The following is an 18,238-nucleotide window of genomic DNA, read 5'->3' as shown; positions in this document are numbered from 1 at the left end:
TTCACAGTCCTGAAAACAGAAGGCGTGAAGAAGAGTTTTCATGTATATAAAGAGGATATAGACATCCGTGGTGCCATGTGGCTTTAAATGTAAGCTGTTGAATTCTTTGCAAAAAAAACAAAAAAAACAGGCGTGCTGCTATAAATACACTCCAGTCCGGTTGTGTGCTGCTTTTGTCTCCTTCCCTCTGAACTCTGAGGCTTCACTTGGGTTCAGGATATTATTTGGGCGAATATCTTAAATATTACAAGAACACATTTTTCTTTTGACTCTCCCTCTGACATGCAGGGTGACTCAGGCGAGCGGACATGGATGTTCTCGTTAACAGGAGAGACTAACGCTCCTATTCCCGCGACATCATCATCCCACACGAGTGGAGCTCCACGGCGCGCGCTGTGATGCTCAGTCCTGCACAGTAGCAGCTACAGGAGGCGTGTTATCACTGCCACGGGAGCACAAGGAAGGAGGAGGAAGGCTGGAGCAGACGTTTTCTTTTTTACCGGACACGCCGGGAAACAGAGCACCTTTTTTTATTTTCTTTCTTTCTTTCTTCCTTTCTTTCTTTATTTAGGGGGGAGCTTTCACTGTCCCCCCCCCCCCCCACCACCACCACCACCACCTCCCACCCCTCCGGAGCGATGGCATCTACCCGTCGATCAACGGGAGCGCGTGAGTTATTTCCTCTTTTGTACGAGCGACGTCTTTTCATGTGACGGACACAATGTGAGCTGGAGAAGAAACACGGAACAAACTGGACGTCTACCAGCCATGTTGTAGTCATCGCAGCCTCGTTTTGAAACGGGCCAAACACGGAGATGTATACAATCACCAATCTTCTGTGTTTATTTATTGCACGCGCAATTTTATTCGCCGCCGCGCGCAGACATATACATCTCCTTAAAGGAGACGCGCGCGCGCTGCCCCCCCTCGCTTTGCCAACATCAGCATCACACGGAGCGATGATGCTCCGGCCGCAGGCAACCTTCAACTTCGGCTGCGCGCTGATGGGAAGCGGTCAGCAAAAGTAGACCACATCTGTCGGGTAGTTCTCCTCGAGCCTGCGTTTATCACTGAATACCAGCGAGTTCCAGCCAACAGAAAAATCAATCAATCAATCAAAAAACATCTCAGTGCAGCTTTCTATGGTGACACAACAGCTGGACTTGCATGGTTTATTATACTCTGGGAATATCAGATGAATTGTGATGATAGCCTGTGATAGTAGCAGCACGCCTGATAATGCGAATATAGGCTTTTCACAGCAGCTGAAACAGTCCTCTTAAAACCCTGCACGGATAGTCAGGAATTTTAGGCTAAAATTTAAAATGTGTCCACATTTCTTGCAAAGCTGGAGTCCTTTTCTCTTGTTGGTGAAAATAATCTTACTGAAGCGGGAGTGCGTACTGATTTGGAGGAACATTCTCTGAAGCATTTTTGGCTTGGAAATACAAACAGTGTGCAGCGGGCGAAGGAATGAAAGAGGAGAGAGGGGGAAAAATGGAAGACACCGTTTTGCCCTTTTTCTCTTCTGATAGTAAAGCTTGGATGGGGATGTAAGTTTACTGTAAAGCTTGTTAATGTTATTAAAATGGTAGAAGTCTCACAAAAAAAACTAAAAAAAACAGTCGGGCGTTGTTTAGAAAAATCTCACAGCTGAAATTCATCCTCTGTGAAAATCATGTGATTGTAAAATGGTTTGTGAACTGAAAAATCTGTCCCGGGTGGAGCATGAATATCTGTTCAGAATTTCATCCTCTGGGGAACATGAACGCCTGAACATTTATCAAGATTTCAATCTGAAGCAAAGTGGCGGACGGACGGGGGTTTCATTTTGTTGTTTTGTTGTTTTTTTCCTCCAAACCTAAACAAAACTGCGACCACGTCCTGTTAACCGTGTGTTTACTTCCGTTGCCATGACGACCAAGGTCCGGTGCACTTGTTGCTTTTCACATATGTGGTTGACAACAGCCTGCTGAATCCAATAGTGGGATTAGCAGGCCCGTAACTAACCCAAATATTTGGTAGATGAAACGATAACCATCCATTTTATAGTGTGGTAACAGTCTGAGGGAAACTGAAATATTTCTTGCTTGTAAATTACAAACTCAAGAGGAGCAGAACACAGAGCACGTTGCACACTCTTTTCCTGCACATGTGCTGATGTACTAGCACAGACTGTATCGTAGTGACGAGTCTCTCGTCCGTCCTCCATACCGAACATACAGCGTTTTTTGTATGAAAGGAGGCTTTAAAGGAAGCGATCCAGAGTGGACAGCGACGTGGTGCTGAAATGCAGCCGGGTTCCTCCTCTCACAGCAGCTGAGGGAAATGTGTGTGTGGGTATGAGGGGGAAGCTAACATTTAACCATGAGAGAGGAAGACTGTCTGTACCAAGAAAATCCTGAATGCTTACTCACTCTGTTGCCACTAAGATCTCTGATCCAAGTCATTATGCCACATGCTCAGACAGCCCTGATAATTAACTCCACGGCAAAGTCTGTCCGTCTCCGTCTCTGCAGCGGGGTCGATAGGTCACGTTAAGAACTCTTCATTTTAAGCTTCCCGTCCGTCTGCAGAGTGACTGGTCTTCAGTTGATTAACACCACTTAATTTAAAGTATTCAGCCTACCCTGCTCCCGGGGGGGCGGGGGGTCCCTTCTGAAGGAGCTAATTTTAGGAGCTGAATCATAACTTCACCTGCTAATCACCAATCACACGGCCACTGCACCGCTTTACCGTCTCTCCGGGGTCCCGGCTTGTTTTGCTGTTTTGTTTTTCTGCCCTCGTTAATAACGTTATTTTTTTTTTCTTTTAAATTGCAAACAGCAAGCTCCTCGGTGCTCGCAGCGGTTGTATAATGTACTTTGTTTACGTGCTGATGAGCGCCGTTGATGCCGTGTTATTTTGTTTATGTTTGTGACGCTCGGTGAAGTGAGGTTAGAGCGTGTCGGTGGTTTAGTTCTCACGAGGGGAAATGGCCTCGCGGTGCGATTTTGAAAATGATTCGATTTTCCACCAAGGACGTCGTCTCGGTCCGACACTACACGCTGCAGGTTTTGTCACAGTTTTGTTTTGTTGTTTTGGTTTACTTTTTATTTCATATTAAGAAGCGCTTTAGAGGAAAGCGTGGCCGGTTGAGTTCAGCTTCGTCATTATGGATGATTCATAAACACACACCCTTCAGGAGTGCGTTTCATTTGTGAGGATAATTAGAGCGTTTTTGGGCGGCGGTGGAGCGCCAGCTGACCTTGAGGAGGGCTGCTCCGGAGGAACTCCTGTAAAGTGTCTAAATAGAGTGTGTGAGTGAGTGTGAGTGTGTGTGTGTGTGTGTGTGTGTGTGTGTGTGTGTGTGTGTGTGTGTGTGTGTGTGTGTGTGTGTGTGTGTGTGTGTGTGTGTGAGGGGGAGGTTACTGACGCAATCAGACTGACAACACTGGCACCTTCGATTGAACAGATGAAGTGTTTTTCTCTGTTGAATGAATTAACTTGCGGGAGTGAAAGAGTGAAGGCTGAAACAGCTGCAGTTTGAACAATTTGTTCAACGTTCAGAACGAGACAACAACAAAAAAAACCTAAAAAAAAACGTTAAGTCCCGTAGATTTTATTTTCAGAAGAAAATGCACTGCAGACATCAGTCATGAAGCCTCACACGATCAAAACATCACTAAAATCTTTTAACGCTTACAAAAAGTCAATCAGGCAGCAGATTTTTTTAATCTATCCAAGTTTTTTTTTTTTTTTTGTCTTCAAATCATTCAAATCGCTTTTTCAGCGAACATGAACATTAAATTCTGACAAGTTATTTAATCTATATTTTGATGTTTTTATGAGCAGCTGAATTCTTGTTCCAGACACGATGGTGACGATGTCGATTAAATTATGCAATGCTGAAAGATATTCCTCTCATAAATAAATTGATGAATAAAGTAAAATGCAAGTATTTATAAGACTTCTGGGCTTTTCCATTACACACACACACACACACACACACACACACACACACACACACACACACACACACACACACACACACCATAAAGTATATAACACACATTACACAAAATGCAACTCCACCGCTGACAGTCTGCTTAGACATTTAGGTATGTTATGCGTGGAGCGGCTAATGTAGCATGACAGACTGCCGTAATCATTTTTAAAAAAGGTCGCTGTCATTAAATTCAAACATCTGCTGTTTGAGCTTTTTAACAAACAATTAACACTTCTATTTTTGTTGCACAGACAGCTGAGTGAGACAAATTAACTTCGACTTACTCTGATGTTTTCCTTCGTCGAACCTGCCGAACCTCCTCCACCTGAATCTGAGAGTCAGAGCTGAGAGCAGAGAGTGAAAACACGTCAGAACAGAACTTTACAGACCGTTACTGTCTTCGTCTTCTGTTGCTAACGAGGTCTTTTTTTAGAGGCAGCTATGACAAGATAGTACACTGAAATAGTTGAGAGTCGTCAGAGAAACTGAAGTCATTCAGGCAACTAAAGACAGAAAGTAACAGCAACCTTCAAGAGTCTCGTGTTCTTCTTTAAAAATAAAAAAAAAAAAGGTGAAAAGGATTCAACCAAAGAATATATTCTGGATTTCTTTTCATGTTGTCAAACTTTGGCCTTTCCAGCTCTGAAGAGTGACGAGCTGCTCGTGTTTAAGGGGTTGTGCTTCTCAGACTGGCGTCAAAAGCTGGTTTAGATTTGAACTCCAGTGGACTTCATTTCTTTTCTTAGCGGAGAGTTTGCTGTTCAACGGCACAAACAACGAGGACTGATTGCAATTGTTTTCTGTATTAATGTAGAAATTTGAACCCTCCACACTACTTTAAGTTGCTTTAGTAAAACCATCCTCTTCCAAATGTTTTATAATGTGCATATCCTGCTTCAAATCTTGTTGTTGATCCAACTCTAACTGAACAGACACTATTTTTCTCAGTTGCATGGCCGTAGAGATGGCAGTTAGTTGGTTCACCACTTTGGTTCAGACTGAAATACCTCAACAACTATTGGATAGATTGTTATAAAATTTGGTACAAACATTCATGGTGCCCAGAGGATGAACTTCACTGACTTTGGGGATTCCCTCGAGTTTCCCAGGAGCACCACCTGTAGGCCAAGTGTTGCATTTATCTTGTGAAATATCTGAACACCTACTCAAAGGATTGGAATGAAATGTTTAAAAAATGAGTGTTTAGTGATAATTAGCAAATGTTTTCATGCTATGATGCCTCAAACTCACAAACCTGCTCGCGTGGGTTTAAACAGTTGGTCTTGTTCATTTACAGCATTGTGTAGAAGAGTAATATCATTTCCAGTAGATTTTACACAAAATGGCGCACCTTGGTGTTCCATTGAAATGTACTGAAGAGCTTAATGCAGCTGTAGTTTCCATTGAGCACCTGAGAGTCGGGCTCAGCTACGAGAATATGAGGTCATTTATCTCACTCTGCAGTATCATCACCGGTGGGCAGCGCGTGCACACGCACACACACACACACACACACACACACACACACACACACACACACACACACACACACACACACACACACACACACACACACGGAGAGGAAGTGTCCTGCCTAGAGACACCGCTGACATAATTCACAGATAGCTAATTTATGCAAAACCTATTTCATTTCCCTCCAATGTCTTTGCCACTTCCCCAAACTCATTTCCCATGTTTCCTGCCGTTGGGTCAGCTCACCTCAACAAGCTACACGCTTATGGTATGATTGTGTTGAAACACATGAATATGGACGTTTATGTAAGCTACTTACAGACTGAATCACTAAATGAAGAGAGAGCAGAGGGCCTGCCGGCTGATGGAATATTCATAGATTGCTTTCAAGGGTCGCCAGGGGTAAAAGAAAAGGGGGAGACGGAGAGAGAGAGAGAGAGAGAGAGAGAGAGAAAGAGAGGTAATGATGCTCTGTAGCGCTCCTGTTGTCTGATGTATTGTAAATCTGAAGTTTCCATTTAGGCCCGGCTCTTGAATAAGTCAAAGGATTGCGATGCTCCACTGTGTCGGATGCTTTGTTGAGTAAGCCGCTGCAGCAGGTTTTCTCTGCTTGACATCTGCGACGTTCGACTTTTGTAAACATCATTGTCATTATTCTGGGTGACCGTTTCCAAAAAAGATGCTAATAGTCACGACTGGTGACTATAAGTGCTAATGTTTTTTTTATTTTTTTCCAATCAATACAACAAGCACCGAAATCCAATTAATCCCGATCCTCAGGCTCACCTGCACGAACGCAGAGATGAGAGGCTTGTTTTGAAGTGTGGTTGATAACCGTGATTTGGCTCCGGGGCACACAGAGTGTCTCTTCAATCCAAATAAAAGCAAAGAGCAAGCAGCGAGCTCACCGCCGCCTGAAGGTAACGTCCAGCCAGATTTCACCAATCAGATTTATGACAGCGACAAAACACCTGGAGGACGTCTGTGTGCCAAAGCTTTGATAATTTCAGGAAACAAAGCCTCCGAGCGACCGTCCTCGTCGCCCTCGGGAGATGACGAGGTCGGAAACCCCGGAGGCGGGAGCGCATCTCCACGCGCGCCTCATATGGCCGCCTCCCCTCACTGCTTCACTAATCTTTAATGTTGCTGCCGTTTAGTGACGACACCAGAAGTTAGAGTTTAAAATCTTTGTGGAACTACGGGTTCGATAGAAATAGAAATGTTGCTCTTGAAGTTTGGTTTCGAGATGTTTTTCGGTATTTTTTTTATGTTAAGAAACACGAGCAGTCAGATAATCCGCTTTTCTCAAAAATTGCAATTTAATTAAATTACCAATTAAGTGATTTTGTTTTTTTTCGGTAAAATTGCAGTAATCAGCAAAAATGGCAAGCTGTAGGGAAAAAAAAAAATTGCAATTTTTATTCTCACTGCTACCTAATAATGAGTCATTTGAATTCATGCATACCGCAGATCACAACGATATTTTATTTCTAATCTTTTATTCTTTTTTTTTTATATATATTTTTGAAATTTAAGAACAAGGGGCTTAAAATAATAAAGAACACAAAGGCTAAACATTCCGTTAAAATAAGGGATTTAAATGCATTGTACATAATATTAATTTAACACACAGGTCGTGTCTTGCAACTGAAATCTACCTCAACGTGCAGTATTCCTCATTCTCATGATAAAACCAGGTTTCCCACGAACACGGTCACTTCCATTTCTTCCAGTTGCTGGGGTTTGTCCGGTCAGCCAGCGTGTGGTTTGTTTTGATGATGACGGCAGGGGTCTGGATGAGAGGAGCAGCGGAGGAGCCCTGCAGACTGTAAATGAGGAGTTGTATTTGTTAATAAAAGCAGGTTGGTTTGGAAAAGCTTCTGTTGAGGAGCTTTCTTGCAGAATTCTTTTTTTTTTTTTTTTAAATCGCAGGAATTTTGCTGGATTGACTTATATTCACCTCTAAAAAATTATCTGTCACGCACATCATTTGGTTTCTCTCCTCTATCTTCTTTTATCTTTATGTTTTTTCGTAATTTTTTTTTTTTTTTTACATAACTGTGTTGTAATATCTGTGGGCCAAAGCCGCGAGCACCGATTCCCTCTTCTCTGCTGCTTCTGAAAAAGCCACGGGCGGCCCACCTGCGTCAAGGCTTCTCCTCTCCATCACAGTTCTGGCTTCAGATGAGTCACTTTGCCATATTCTTTCAGGGAAGAATAAGCCTCACCTCTTTCCAAACTCGTCTCTGCTGCTCTCAGAAAGCAAACAAACTCACACCTCCCACTGCCCCGTCCCGGCTGCTTTCATTGTGTTCGACAGCAACCCCACTGACTGCACCAAACACCAGCGAGCCTTCGCACCGCAGCGGAACGGCACCGTCACCGTCTGAAACACGCTTTTTCTTTTTTCTCCTTTAATAGGAAACCTTGAACACTGCGTGACAACTGCACGGTGACATAACGGGGTTGTGGTTGTGTTGCTTTTGTTGTTGGAGGACACCTGGTTGCTGAGGAGACTGAAGGAATGTGATGTAACAGCAGTGTAATGTGACCAATCACTCTCTCTGCCCACTCAAGGCGCCGTGCCGACCACGGAGGCACGGCGGTGTACGAGTGTACGGTACGGTATGTGTGTGTGTGTGTGTGTGTGTGTGTGTGTGTGTGTGTGTGTGTGTGTGTGTGTGTGTGTGTGTGTGTGTGAGAGAGAGAAACCGGAGCAGCTGAAAGTATGTGTGTGACAGAGAGGCTCTGAAGTGCCAGCAGAGAGTTGTAGTAGAAAACAAGCAGCAGAACGGATCTCGTGTGTGAGAGAGTGAAGGAGGTAAAAAGTCCGTTTCAGGCCCGGAGTCTTGGCGCTCGCTGGGGATTCACATTATTCTTTTTGTGTCTTGGAAAAACCAGGTTACCCACTTGCTTGTCACTTGTTCCTGGGCCGCCTTAAACTGCCTGTGGTGCACCTAAAAATATCGCCTCATACTCGGAGAATGCCCCATCAGTGCTTTGTAAGAAAATGTCTCCTTGTTGACGTTCTCCAAAAACTGTTGGGTATTTTAATGCTGCTGCCGGTCCTGCTGTGACATTATGCCTCCGCTTTTATTAAATGAAATATACACCCGTGAGTCAATACAACTTCATTTCAGTCCATGAAATGTTGGTACACACAAAAATAAACACAAAAACATGAGCAGTCGAGCGTATCGACGGCATCTTTCAGAACAAAGAAGTGTGCTTCTGTCTGGAGTCAGACCGAACTAACAACCTGTCATCAGACTGACTCTGAGGATACAAAGAATAATTCTATCTGCCGGATAATCTTCATGCTTCCAGCGGGAGCCCAGGCACAGCGCATAGATTTCCAATAAATAGCAGAAAAACAGCAGCTAGCATCGGAGTGAGTGACAGGCAGGCAGGCGACTGAGAGGAAGCACTCAGGATCTGTCCGTGCGCTGCAGCGTTTTATTTTGCTGAGCAGAGGGCGGACGGACTCATCGAGGTCTTTGCCTCATCGCCTATAAAAGTAGAGCAGCTGCTTTGTATTTACAACCTTATAGTCTTCGAGGTTTTTTTGTTTTTTTTTGGTCATCTAACCACAAAGGACAATCAGACAGAAAACTGTGTTTCAGCTTGCCAATGCCTGACAAAAAAAAAAAAATCAGGTTTAAGTTTAATTGCAGACGTCTTTAAGGGTACCGTCAGAGATTTCTGACCACAAGTGGCGCTGTGGAGCAATGTTTTGATGATGTTTGTTTTGATGATGAGGATGAAGCTCTACAGGTGTGAGAGTGCAGATGAAGAGACACAGCTGTCGGCCAACTGCAAAGACTGAAGCTGTGTGATCAATATGTGGTCGGAGCCAAGCTCAAGAAACGCAACAACGCATCAGTAAATAAGCAAGAAGGAAAAAAAAAAAGTCCCTGATGATGTTTATTTGAGGTATTTTCAAAAAATTTGAAGGAATTAAACACTCAAAACTTTAATTAGACCTCAATGACACGCAATCAGACGGGCTGAATATTGGGAACCTTTAACTTTCCTGTAAATCTGTGTTCAGGGAAGGAAAATTTCAGACACGAGGCGACAATTCGCTCCGCTCTCTGTCTGAGAACACCTCGACGGTGACAACGAAGAAACTGCCGATCAGATCAAAGCTCAGCATCGAATGTTCAACAGTGAACAGACCTCCGTGTTCATTGTTTTAAAGTGAATGTGATCACTCTCACACAAACCGTACCGTGCTAAAATATTAATGGATGCTGGTAGAGAGTGTTGCTGTGACTCAGTGCTAAAGAAATACTGTGTTGTTTCAGAAGGGAGGTTTTTTTTTTTTACATGTCGTCCTCTTCGTTGTTATGTTATTGGATATTTTAAAATCTGGCCAAGAAGTAACAGACGTAAATTTAGCTACTTGGGAAATACTGGCAGGTTTACAGGGATGGTTATCAGTGTCCATGTGAATATATAAATAAATGAGATGCCTTTGGTTGCATTGTGTATGCAGTTAGTTGCCTCTACAGACAGGTTTGTGTCGAGCATTCAGGACTGACCAGATTTCATTATGTTGTCAGAAAAACAATCCTTTTAATCTTTCAAACATATAGTAAAATTTCGAACTGAAAAAACAGCTCAGTCCATGCGTCCTGACTAATTTTCCTTTTCCTTTTCAACAGAACAGCAGTGCATCTATTCAGGCTCCCCGAATGTGAACAGGCACACACTGTGTTTCCCGTAGGAAGGCCCTGATAGTGCCGCTGGTTGTGTGGGCTGCTGTCCATGGTGCTGAAAGCCAATAACCAGATGAACTGTGCAGAAAGGACAGACGCAATGAATTCATGGTTACGAGTGCAAATCAATGCAACGGTATTGATCATTCAGGAGGATCCATCTTCATCCTCTCCTCATCGCACTCTCTCTCCATATTTGCCAAATCACAAACTCCTGACTCTGAGAAGCAGGTGAGAAATGAGGCAGGACGCGCTGCCTCCTTGTTATCCTGCGTGACTAAAGAAAACAGATCTATGTTGAAAACAATGCTGAGCAACACCTTTCTTTTTATTTCGAGCCAGAGAGGGTGTTATATTTGTACAGAGGCTTATGATATACAAAAGAACAACCTGGGAGCCTTTCCCTTTTGTGTGCGTATGGGCGGTGCTGCTCGTGTTCATGCCGGTCTATACGATGCGTGAGAGTGTGAACCGTGCAGAGACACGTGAACTGGAACATATGGGTTCAATGCCCTAACAAGTTGCCGTGCCCGCGTCTGTGTGTAATAATTGGCTGTTGAACGCAGCTCTTCTACCCGTCCCTCGCCACAGAAAACACGGCCTGTTCGGCCTCCCTGCCTCTGTTCCTCTCTCTCTGTACCTCCCCCCCCTTCCTTCATCTCTCCTGCTAGCTCTGCTGTACTCGACTCTATTTGTATGCTTCGTCCTCCTCAAGTGTCCTAAACTCCCCCAGGTCACTGTAAATTTCAATTCAGTTTTATTTATAGTGTAAAATCACCATAGAACAAGGTCCCAATAAACAACACAAAAAAACAACAATATAGGAAAGCTTTCAAGATGCAAACAAAAACAAAGAACAACCTCGTTAGCATATCAGTGTCAGAACAAGAGAAAGTCAACAGCAAAGGGACTTTGATTAAAATGTAAATACTAATAAAATGTCAATATTAGGGGACATTTTAAAACAACATTTCCGTTTCTCGTGGCGTGTGCAGAGAGAGATGCCCCCATTAATCATTGTGAACCATTCAATTCATCAGACATACAGTATACGGACTAATGCCTCTAAATTGCAGCAAAGCAAAAATATTTCTAAGTAATTTCATGTAATTTTTGCTTGCATTTAGGCTGAAACTGATTTAAAATTTTGGTTTTGATCCGCTCCATACTGTCATGTGCTCCGTACACGCGCTCAACCTCAATATGTTTTAAAAACAGTTTATCTGGCTGGGGGCTCCACGAACACATGGATGGCTTACACGGAACAAGCAAGATGAAAGTTTTGCCATTATGGCAGACGAAACAGTGGCAACTGCGTATGGTTTGGATTTGGGAAGAGTCTGCAGCTCAGAGGAGCAGATTTAGAGTCAGATTCCCTCAAACCACCTCAGGCACTTGTTAAGAGTACTTGGACTGCTGTCTATAAGAGTATTCAGATGTTGGCTCGTGTGATTATATAATCCACAGTCTGGAAAAGCAAATATTCACCATCAACAAGACTTTAAAACTATTTCATGACGTTTCTCTCTCTCAATCATCTAAAACACAAAAAGTATCTATATGTATTGTATATGATCATATAATGTATATAAAAGTGGACGAAGCTTAAAGGTCTGATAAGCAAGGCCAATGCGGAAGTGCCCTAAACTGCAATACCACAGAGGGCCACTAGGGGTTGGCTTTAAAAAAATAATAAAAAAAAAAAAAAACCTCCATAGACTCCCATTCAACTTCTCATGAAAAACAAAGTCGATAATTTTTTTTCCACAACTTCTTACGGTGTCATTCTCTAAAGTCACTCCTTATTATTCGTTTTCTGGCAGTCCATCTTAAAATAATCCCGTCATTAATTAGATATCCGGCCTCAAAAAGCGGTATGTCTGATTAAATTCATCATCTTGTTTATTGATTATTCGATCAAACAAATTCCTTATTTACTTCAAAATTTAGCCAGTTTTTTTCCGAAAGGTTCTCGTACAACTGCTCGTGTTTGGACAACATTTATCGCTGGCTTCATTAGCTGAATAAAACGGCTGGATTGTAAAGTTATACATCTGGATTGAATCTGAAACTTTGTTTTGTCTGATTATTGTCTCAGTTTGTGGGAGTTCATATGTTTCTGCCTGTGTATCTAAATATTTCTCCAACTGTTGCCGCTGCATCAACGTGACATTCAGATTAACTGTGGTCTCTCTCACACATGGCTGGATTAACCTTCCCCGGGACAGAAATTAGTGTCAGACTCCTATTGACCTCCACTGCCAGTTTCATTATAACCTCCGGCACGCAGAAACTGACCAGAGCTGAAATGATGAGTTGATTAACTCATTTGTTTGATGAGATCAAAATGTGAATACTTGCTGCAGTATTTTCCCTGGTTTAATGGCTGGTATAATAATTGTAACATCTTTTGGAGTTTTGGACTGTTGGTCAGACATCAATTTTAATATATAATATTGTTTTTCCAACTATTTTTGAGCTTTTGTACTATAAATAATAGACATATTGATAATAGAAATTGTTGGTTGCAGCCTTCAAAAGGTTTCCTGTGTTTTAGTAACTTCACAAATCCCCCCCCCCACTCCCCACCAATTTAAGCGATTATGTGGACTCGTAAAACATGAATAAAATCTGTCTTTTCGGGATGTGGGGCGTCTGACGTTTCCCACTTCGTAATGTGGCCGTGCCCTCTCACCATCCCACTCTCCCCTCAGACTTCAATAGAGTCGCCCTATGCACTTCCTCCTTCCTCCACCCCCTCACTGTCTTTTGATTCCCCCAACACACACAGACACACACGCACACGCACACGCCTTGATCCCATAACACTCCAGTCTCTCTGAGAAGATGAGCATCACCGGGCAGGGTTTAATGTGTGTGAGTGTAAATGTGTGCGTACTTGTCTGACTATCCTTGTGAGGACCAGTTTGAGGTTCTTCGAAGGGGTTGTTTGAGGTTTTAGACTTTTTACGGTCCAGGTTAGAATGAGGTTCAGGTTTCGAGAAAGACATGATGTTGATGAATGTCCCGGCAGAGAGACATGTCAGAAAGAAGCAGATGTGCAGCTGGAGCACGCACACGCACATTCAGAGGACACGCACACACACACACACACACACACACACACACACACACACACACACACACACACACACACACACACACACACACACACACACACACACACACACACCATCATGTCACCTGAATGAGCAGACCTGTATGGATGGTGTGACACACGTGCACCGTTTATGTGTACATCTGCTCCCACAATGCACCGCTCGTGTTTATCATGTATTCTTTCTGATCAGAGCCGTTTCCTTCCCCTCCCTCCCCCTCCCTCCCCCTCTCAGCCCCCTACCCCCCACCTCACCCCACCCCACCCACCCACATACACATCATCATCTCATCCAGCACGCACCAGCAGCATGCACCATTAATTAATCAGCAGCCCCAGATTGTCATATCAGCACTTGGAGCCAATTAAACACTTGATTATATTTCAGTCTTTAGCACGTTCTCATGGATCTTAATGTCTTTAAACGACGGAGGCCAGAGCTGGAATTAACCTCGCTTTTCCTGCAGCTCTGTGCAAATAGTTTAGATATTTTTTCTTGCATTTAATTGGATTGGAGTTTGTTATATAATGTAGATGTGCAAGAGGTTTTTGGCTCCTCGAGTGAACCCGTGTCTGCATATAAAGCCACGTTTCACCTGGTGTTTTATGGTGCATCTGCCTGTTTGGTGCGTTTTCTATGCATCTGGTGTCTTAAGATTCAAATCACCACACTGAAATTAAAATCCAAAAATGGTTTGCATTATTTTTCATTTCATGCCTCTTTTGCAAACCATAATTTTCAAAATGTTAGAAAGTTTTTTTTTGCATATTTATGCGTGTACGGTGTCAAACCATGCATGTCTAAGCATCAGTGTGTCTTGTAGTCAGAGCATGACAGCAGAACAGACACATTGGAGGAGGATGTGATGTTCTGTGAAGCGCACAAGCCTTTAGATGGCGGGGAAACAAGACAAAAGTGGGAGCCAAGTACGAGTCGGGGCCACTGGCACTGGAATGATCTGAGCTGATCCAGCTGTCAAGGTCTTTGGCTGGCATTAATGTATGTATGTATGCGCCTGTGTGTGTGTGTGTGTGTGTGTGTGTGTGTGTGTGTGTGTGTGTGTGTGTGTGTGTGTGTGTGTGTGTGTGTGTGTGTGTGTGTGTGTGTGTGAGATGGGATCTGGCAGATACTTGCTTTCCCCTTCAAGGTTGTGCAGTCACAGCATGCGGCACCGTTTTGCTTCCCAACATCTTGCTCAGCAGCTGGTCGCCTGCTTGCAGCAGGTTAGTCGACAAACTGCAGCATCACAAACCTACAACCACGCCGCCGCTACGGATCCTAACGACGACCCCCGTAATGAAATAAACTCTCGAGCTTCATCACATCCCACAGAGGACTGGACGGCGAACTGTCGGCTTCTTGTGACATCAGAACGTTTAAGTGCAAAATTCGGGCAGCGACTAATCCAACTGTTTTTATTATGAATAGATTAAAATAGTAGATTTGTTTTTCTCTTTTCATGATTAGATGTCAAAAAACTAACAATGCCCTTCCTAATCGTTGAATACAGCTAAGCTAGGCTCCAAACAGACGCAGGATACCCGAGACAGCCATCATGCAAACACGTAGTTTTAAAGCAAGAGTCTCTCCGGGAGAATATTTCCTTTCCTTTTTGCTCTGTTTTTGGTCTCCACCAGCTCCTGAGGAAAACATCTTGCTCTTTACACGATAAATGCTCCACATGTTCACCTGCTAGCCGCTGGTGCTGTATGTCGTTTGGTGCCGTTCAGGTTGCCATCAGTTGATTTATCAGAACGTTTTCAGTGAAAACTGCAGCTGGAAACGGCATCGTTGACGGAGGACCTTGGAGAGAACAAAAACAAAGGCTGGAAAAGAAGTAAAAAAAATGATCTGAAGACCTGCAGCGTCGCGATAACTCTCCGTCAGCGATGCATATTCTTTGGGTAACGCGTCTATTAGTGCAGATTTGAATATCTCTCCGTCTGACCTCGAGGCTAACTGAACCCACAGCTTCTTTTCATCATGTTGTGCATGTCTTCCCTACAGAGCGGCCATCTTTCACTCCAGCCTGCTGGCGTGCCAACTGTGCATCGAGAGAAAGCAGCTCGCGCTCCTCCTGAATGCGCTTTTCTTTTTCTTTTCTTTTTTCACCAGCTGAGACCAAATTACAGACTTTGTTTCACCGGGAAACTCGCTCGTGCTCGTGAGTCATTACTCACCACTCACGTGCGTGTGTGCACCACGTTGGTGACCGCGTGTGGCCATGGTTACTCGGGGAGGCTAAATGAAGTTCGTAGAGGGAAGGTTGACTTTAATTGCAATCAGTGAAAAAAAAAAAGTCATTCATATCTCGTCCTCTTTGTCTTTTTCTCTCTAGTCCTGCAGCTCAGCTCGACTTTGACTCAGATTTCAGAGTGAGGGAACCCGAGCATCGGGTCGGTTGTAGTAATAATGAGGAGATTAATGTCTTTTGTGGGGAAAGTTCTCATTCAAAGTCAAGTTTTTTTTTTACTGCGCTCGGGGCGGGGGCGGGGGGCGGGTGTGGGGGGGGCTGTGATGAACTTAATACCAAGACGGATGAATGACAGAGAGAAAAAGAGCGAGGGAGGAAGGAGAGAGGAGGGAAGGAGAGAGGGAGGAAGGTGGGGGAGGTGAAGGAATTGACGATTTGCTTTAGCTTTGGTGGAAAGAAAGATGAGCTGCAGCGGAGGAGAGAGAGAGAAAGCAGAGAGAGAGAGAGAGAGAGAGAGAGAGAGAGAGAGAGAGAGAGAGAAAGCAGAGAGAGAGAGAGAGAAAGAGAGAGAGAGAGAGAGAGAGAGAGAGAGAGAGAGAGAGAGAGAGAGAGAGAGAGAGAGAGAGAGACAGAGAGAGAGAGAGAGAGAAAGCACAGAGAGAGAGAGAGAGAAAGCACAGAGAGAGAGAGAGAGAGAGAAGGAAAAAATATCACAACACAACTTGCCCCGGCCATCAATCTCCCAAATGGCAGCTGCTGCCTTCCTTACTTACTCACTCACACACACACACACACACACACACACACACACACACACACACACACACACACACACACACACACACACACACACACACACACACACACACACACACACACAGAGAGAGAGAGAGAGAAGACACTATGTCCGCCTGCACACACGGCTGATTCCCCCGGTGATGAATCATAGAGCGGTATGGCATAGCACAGCACAGCATTTGTAAGAGTTGGTGTTTCTCTCCTGTACTGACAGGCTGTGTAAGCGCTTTGTGTTGTGTGTGTGTGTGTGTGTGTGTGTGTGTGTGTGTGTGTGTGTGTGTGTGTGTGTGTGTGTGTGTGTGTGTGAGTGCGTGGGTCTGTGTGGGAGTGTATTGTAGATGTAGACAGTCGTGGAAGATGTAGCAGTAGTGGAACGTAGTGTGTGTGTGTGTGTGTGTGTGTGTGTGTGTGTGTGTGTGTGTGTGTGTGTGTGTGTGTGTGTGTGTGTGTGTGTGTGTGTGTGTGTGTGTGTGTGTGTGTGTGTGTGTTTTAAGAGTACATGGAGTTCATCTGTCTTTAAGGTCTGAACGCCTCAGCAAAGACAGCTTCATCAGACAGACAGAGATGTTAGTCAGATAATAAAACAGAACAGGCCGGTTTGATTTTAGTAGTTTATCAAATTACTTTCTGTACTTTCATTTATTAAATTTATTTAGTTTATCATACCAGGGTCACAATTTACATTTCAGGCTGCTGCCTCAAACTGCATTCATTTGATTTGCTGTGAATGTGAGAGTAAAACAAATTAAACAGAGTTCTTGAAAGCAGATTTCTGCATACGATGCAGCATTTCGGAACATAAATCACGTGTTTAATTTAATTAACATTAATTCACTTGAGGGTAAAAATCTGGATTGCAGCTTTGTGTCTTTCTAGGTTTTTAGTAATTAGGGAGAAATTTACATCTTACAATAAATACAAAATTACAGACTGTTGTCCTGCAAAAACTGAAGGTGACTCAGGTGAGTGTGGAAACATTTTTATCAGCTGATGATCTCTTCTGTATTAAAGGACGGATGACAGAACGATATGCAGAGATTTACATTATCATTATTATTATTAGCAGCACTTTCTTTTGTTTTAAATAAATGTTGAATATGAGCTGACAAAGTATAGCATACTCCAATCACACCTTTTTATTTTGTATTGTTCCAATCTAAAACGAGTGCCGTGTTTTTCTTTCTTCAATTTAAAATGCATGCTCAGTGCACCTCAGTGCCGAGCTGAGGGGAGCGTTTCTCCGGGCTGAAACTAGGCCACGACAAGGAGACATTCATACATCAGTGTTCCCGTTCCGTTTGCGCAAATTATAATTATATTTGTCTGGATGTTTCAACACGTTCATGTTATTAACTGTTGGTTTTATAATCTCTGTAAGTAGGAGACGGAAAGTTTGGAAGCATCTCGTTTATTTGACCTCTCACGGTTAAAACAGCGAGCGGCACACAGTGAGGCAACAAGTATGAAACCGAGCAGATAACAGAAAAGGTGAAAAATAGCATTTTGCTACGTGTGCTCTTAAAACAAGCCATTAAATAAATAAACCATTGTTTGAATCAGGAGGTTTTGTGCTTTGAAATGATGCATATTTATCTTCAATGCCTTTCAAAATACAGCCGCAGGATTTTCACCTGTTCTGCATTCAGTCAGGTGAGGTTAATCGGTTATTATTAAGGTCACAGCGTCCATGCAGATCTGTACTCTGGACTACTTGGCCTCGCTGTGAATAACAGTCTGGGAACTCAGCTCGTATTAGCGTTTGTTCAGGCGCTCTGAAGTGCGGACCAATCGGCGACCAGTGTCGATGGTTAACCGCGTTTGTCCCGCCCCCTCCTTCACTCTGATCGGACGGCTGTTGACAGCGAGCGTTACGATTTTTGAACTCTAAACTGACGGGAAAGAAATTTTGGCGATCAATCGCAGAATAAACGTTCAGCGCCTCGTC

General features: G+C 43.6%; 1 protein-coding gene across 1 annotated transcript in view; it reads left to right on the top strand.

Annotated features, from left to right (window-relative positions):
* Positions 1-606: 606 nt before the first annotated feature.
* The window catches only part of LOC138624397 (TANK-binding kinase 1-binding protein 1-like), a 49,170-nt gene continuing 31,538 nt past the window's right edge, over positions 607-18,238 (top strand). The window contains exon 1 of the mRNA XM_069704582.1: positions 607-669. The gene's annotated coding sequence lies outside the window, so the exon portion shown is untranslated. The remainder of the gene's footprint in view (positions 670-18,238) is intronic.

Source organism: Brachyistius frenatus, unplaced genomic scaffold (genome assembly GCF_029030835.1).
Source record: "Brachyistius frenatus isolate BFR_SWC_R1_liver_20210118 unplaced genomic scaffold, ASM2903083v1 Contig_51, whole genome shotgun sequence".
In the NCBI taxonomy this organism is placed as follows: Eukaryota; Metazoa; Chordata; class Actinopteri; family Embiotocidae; genus Brachyistius; species Brachyistius frenatus.
This window is presented reverse-complemented; position numbering and strand designations above follow the sequence as displayed.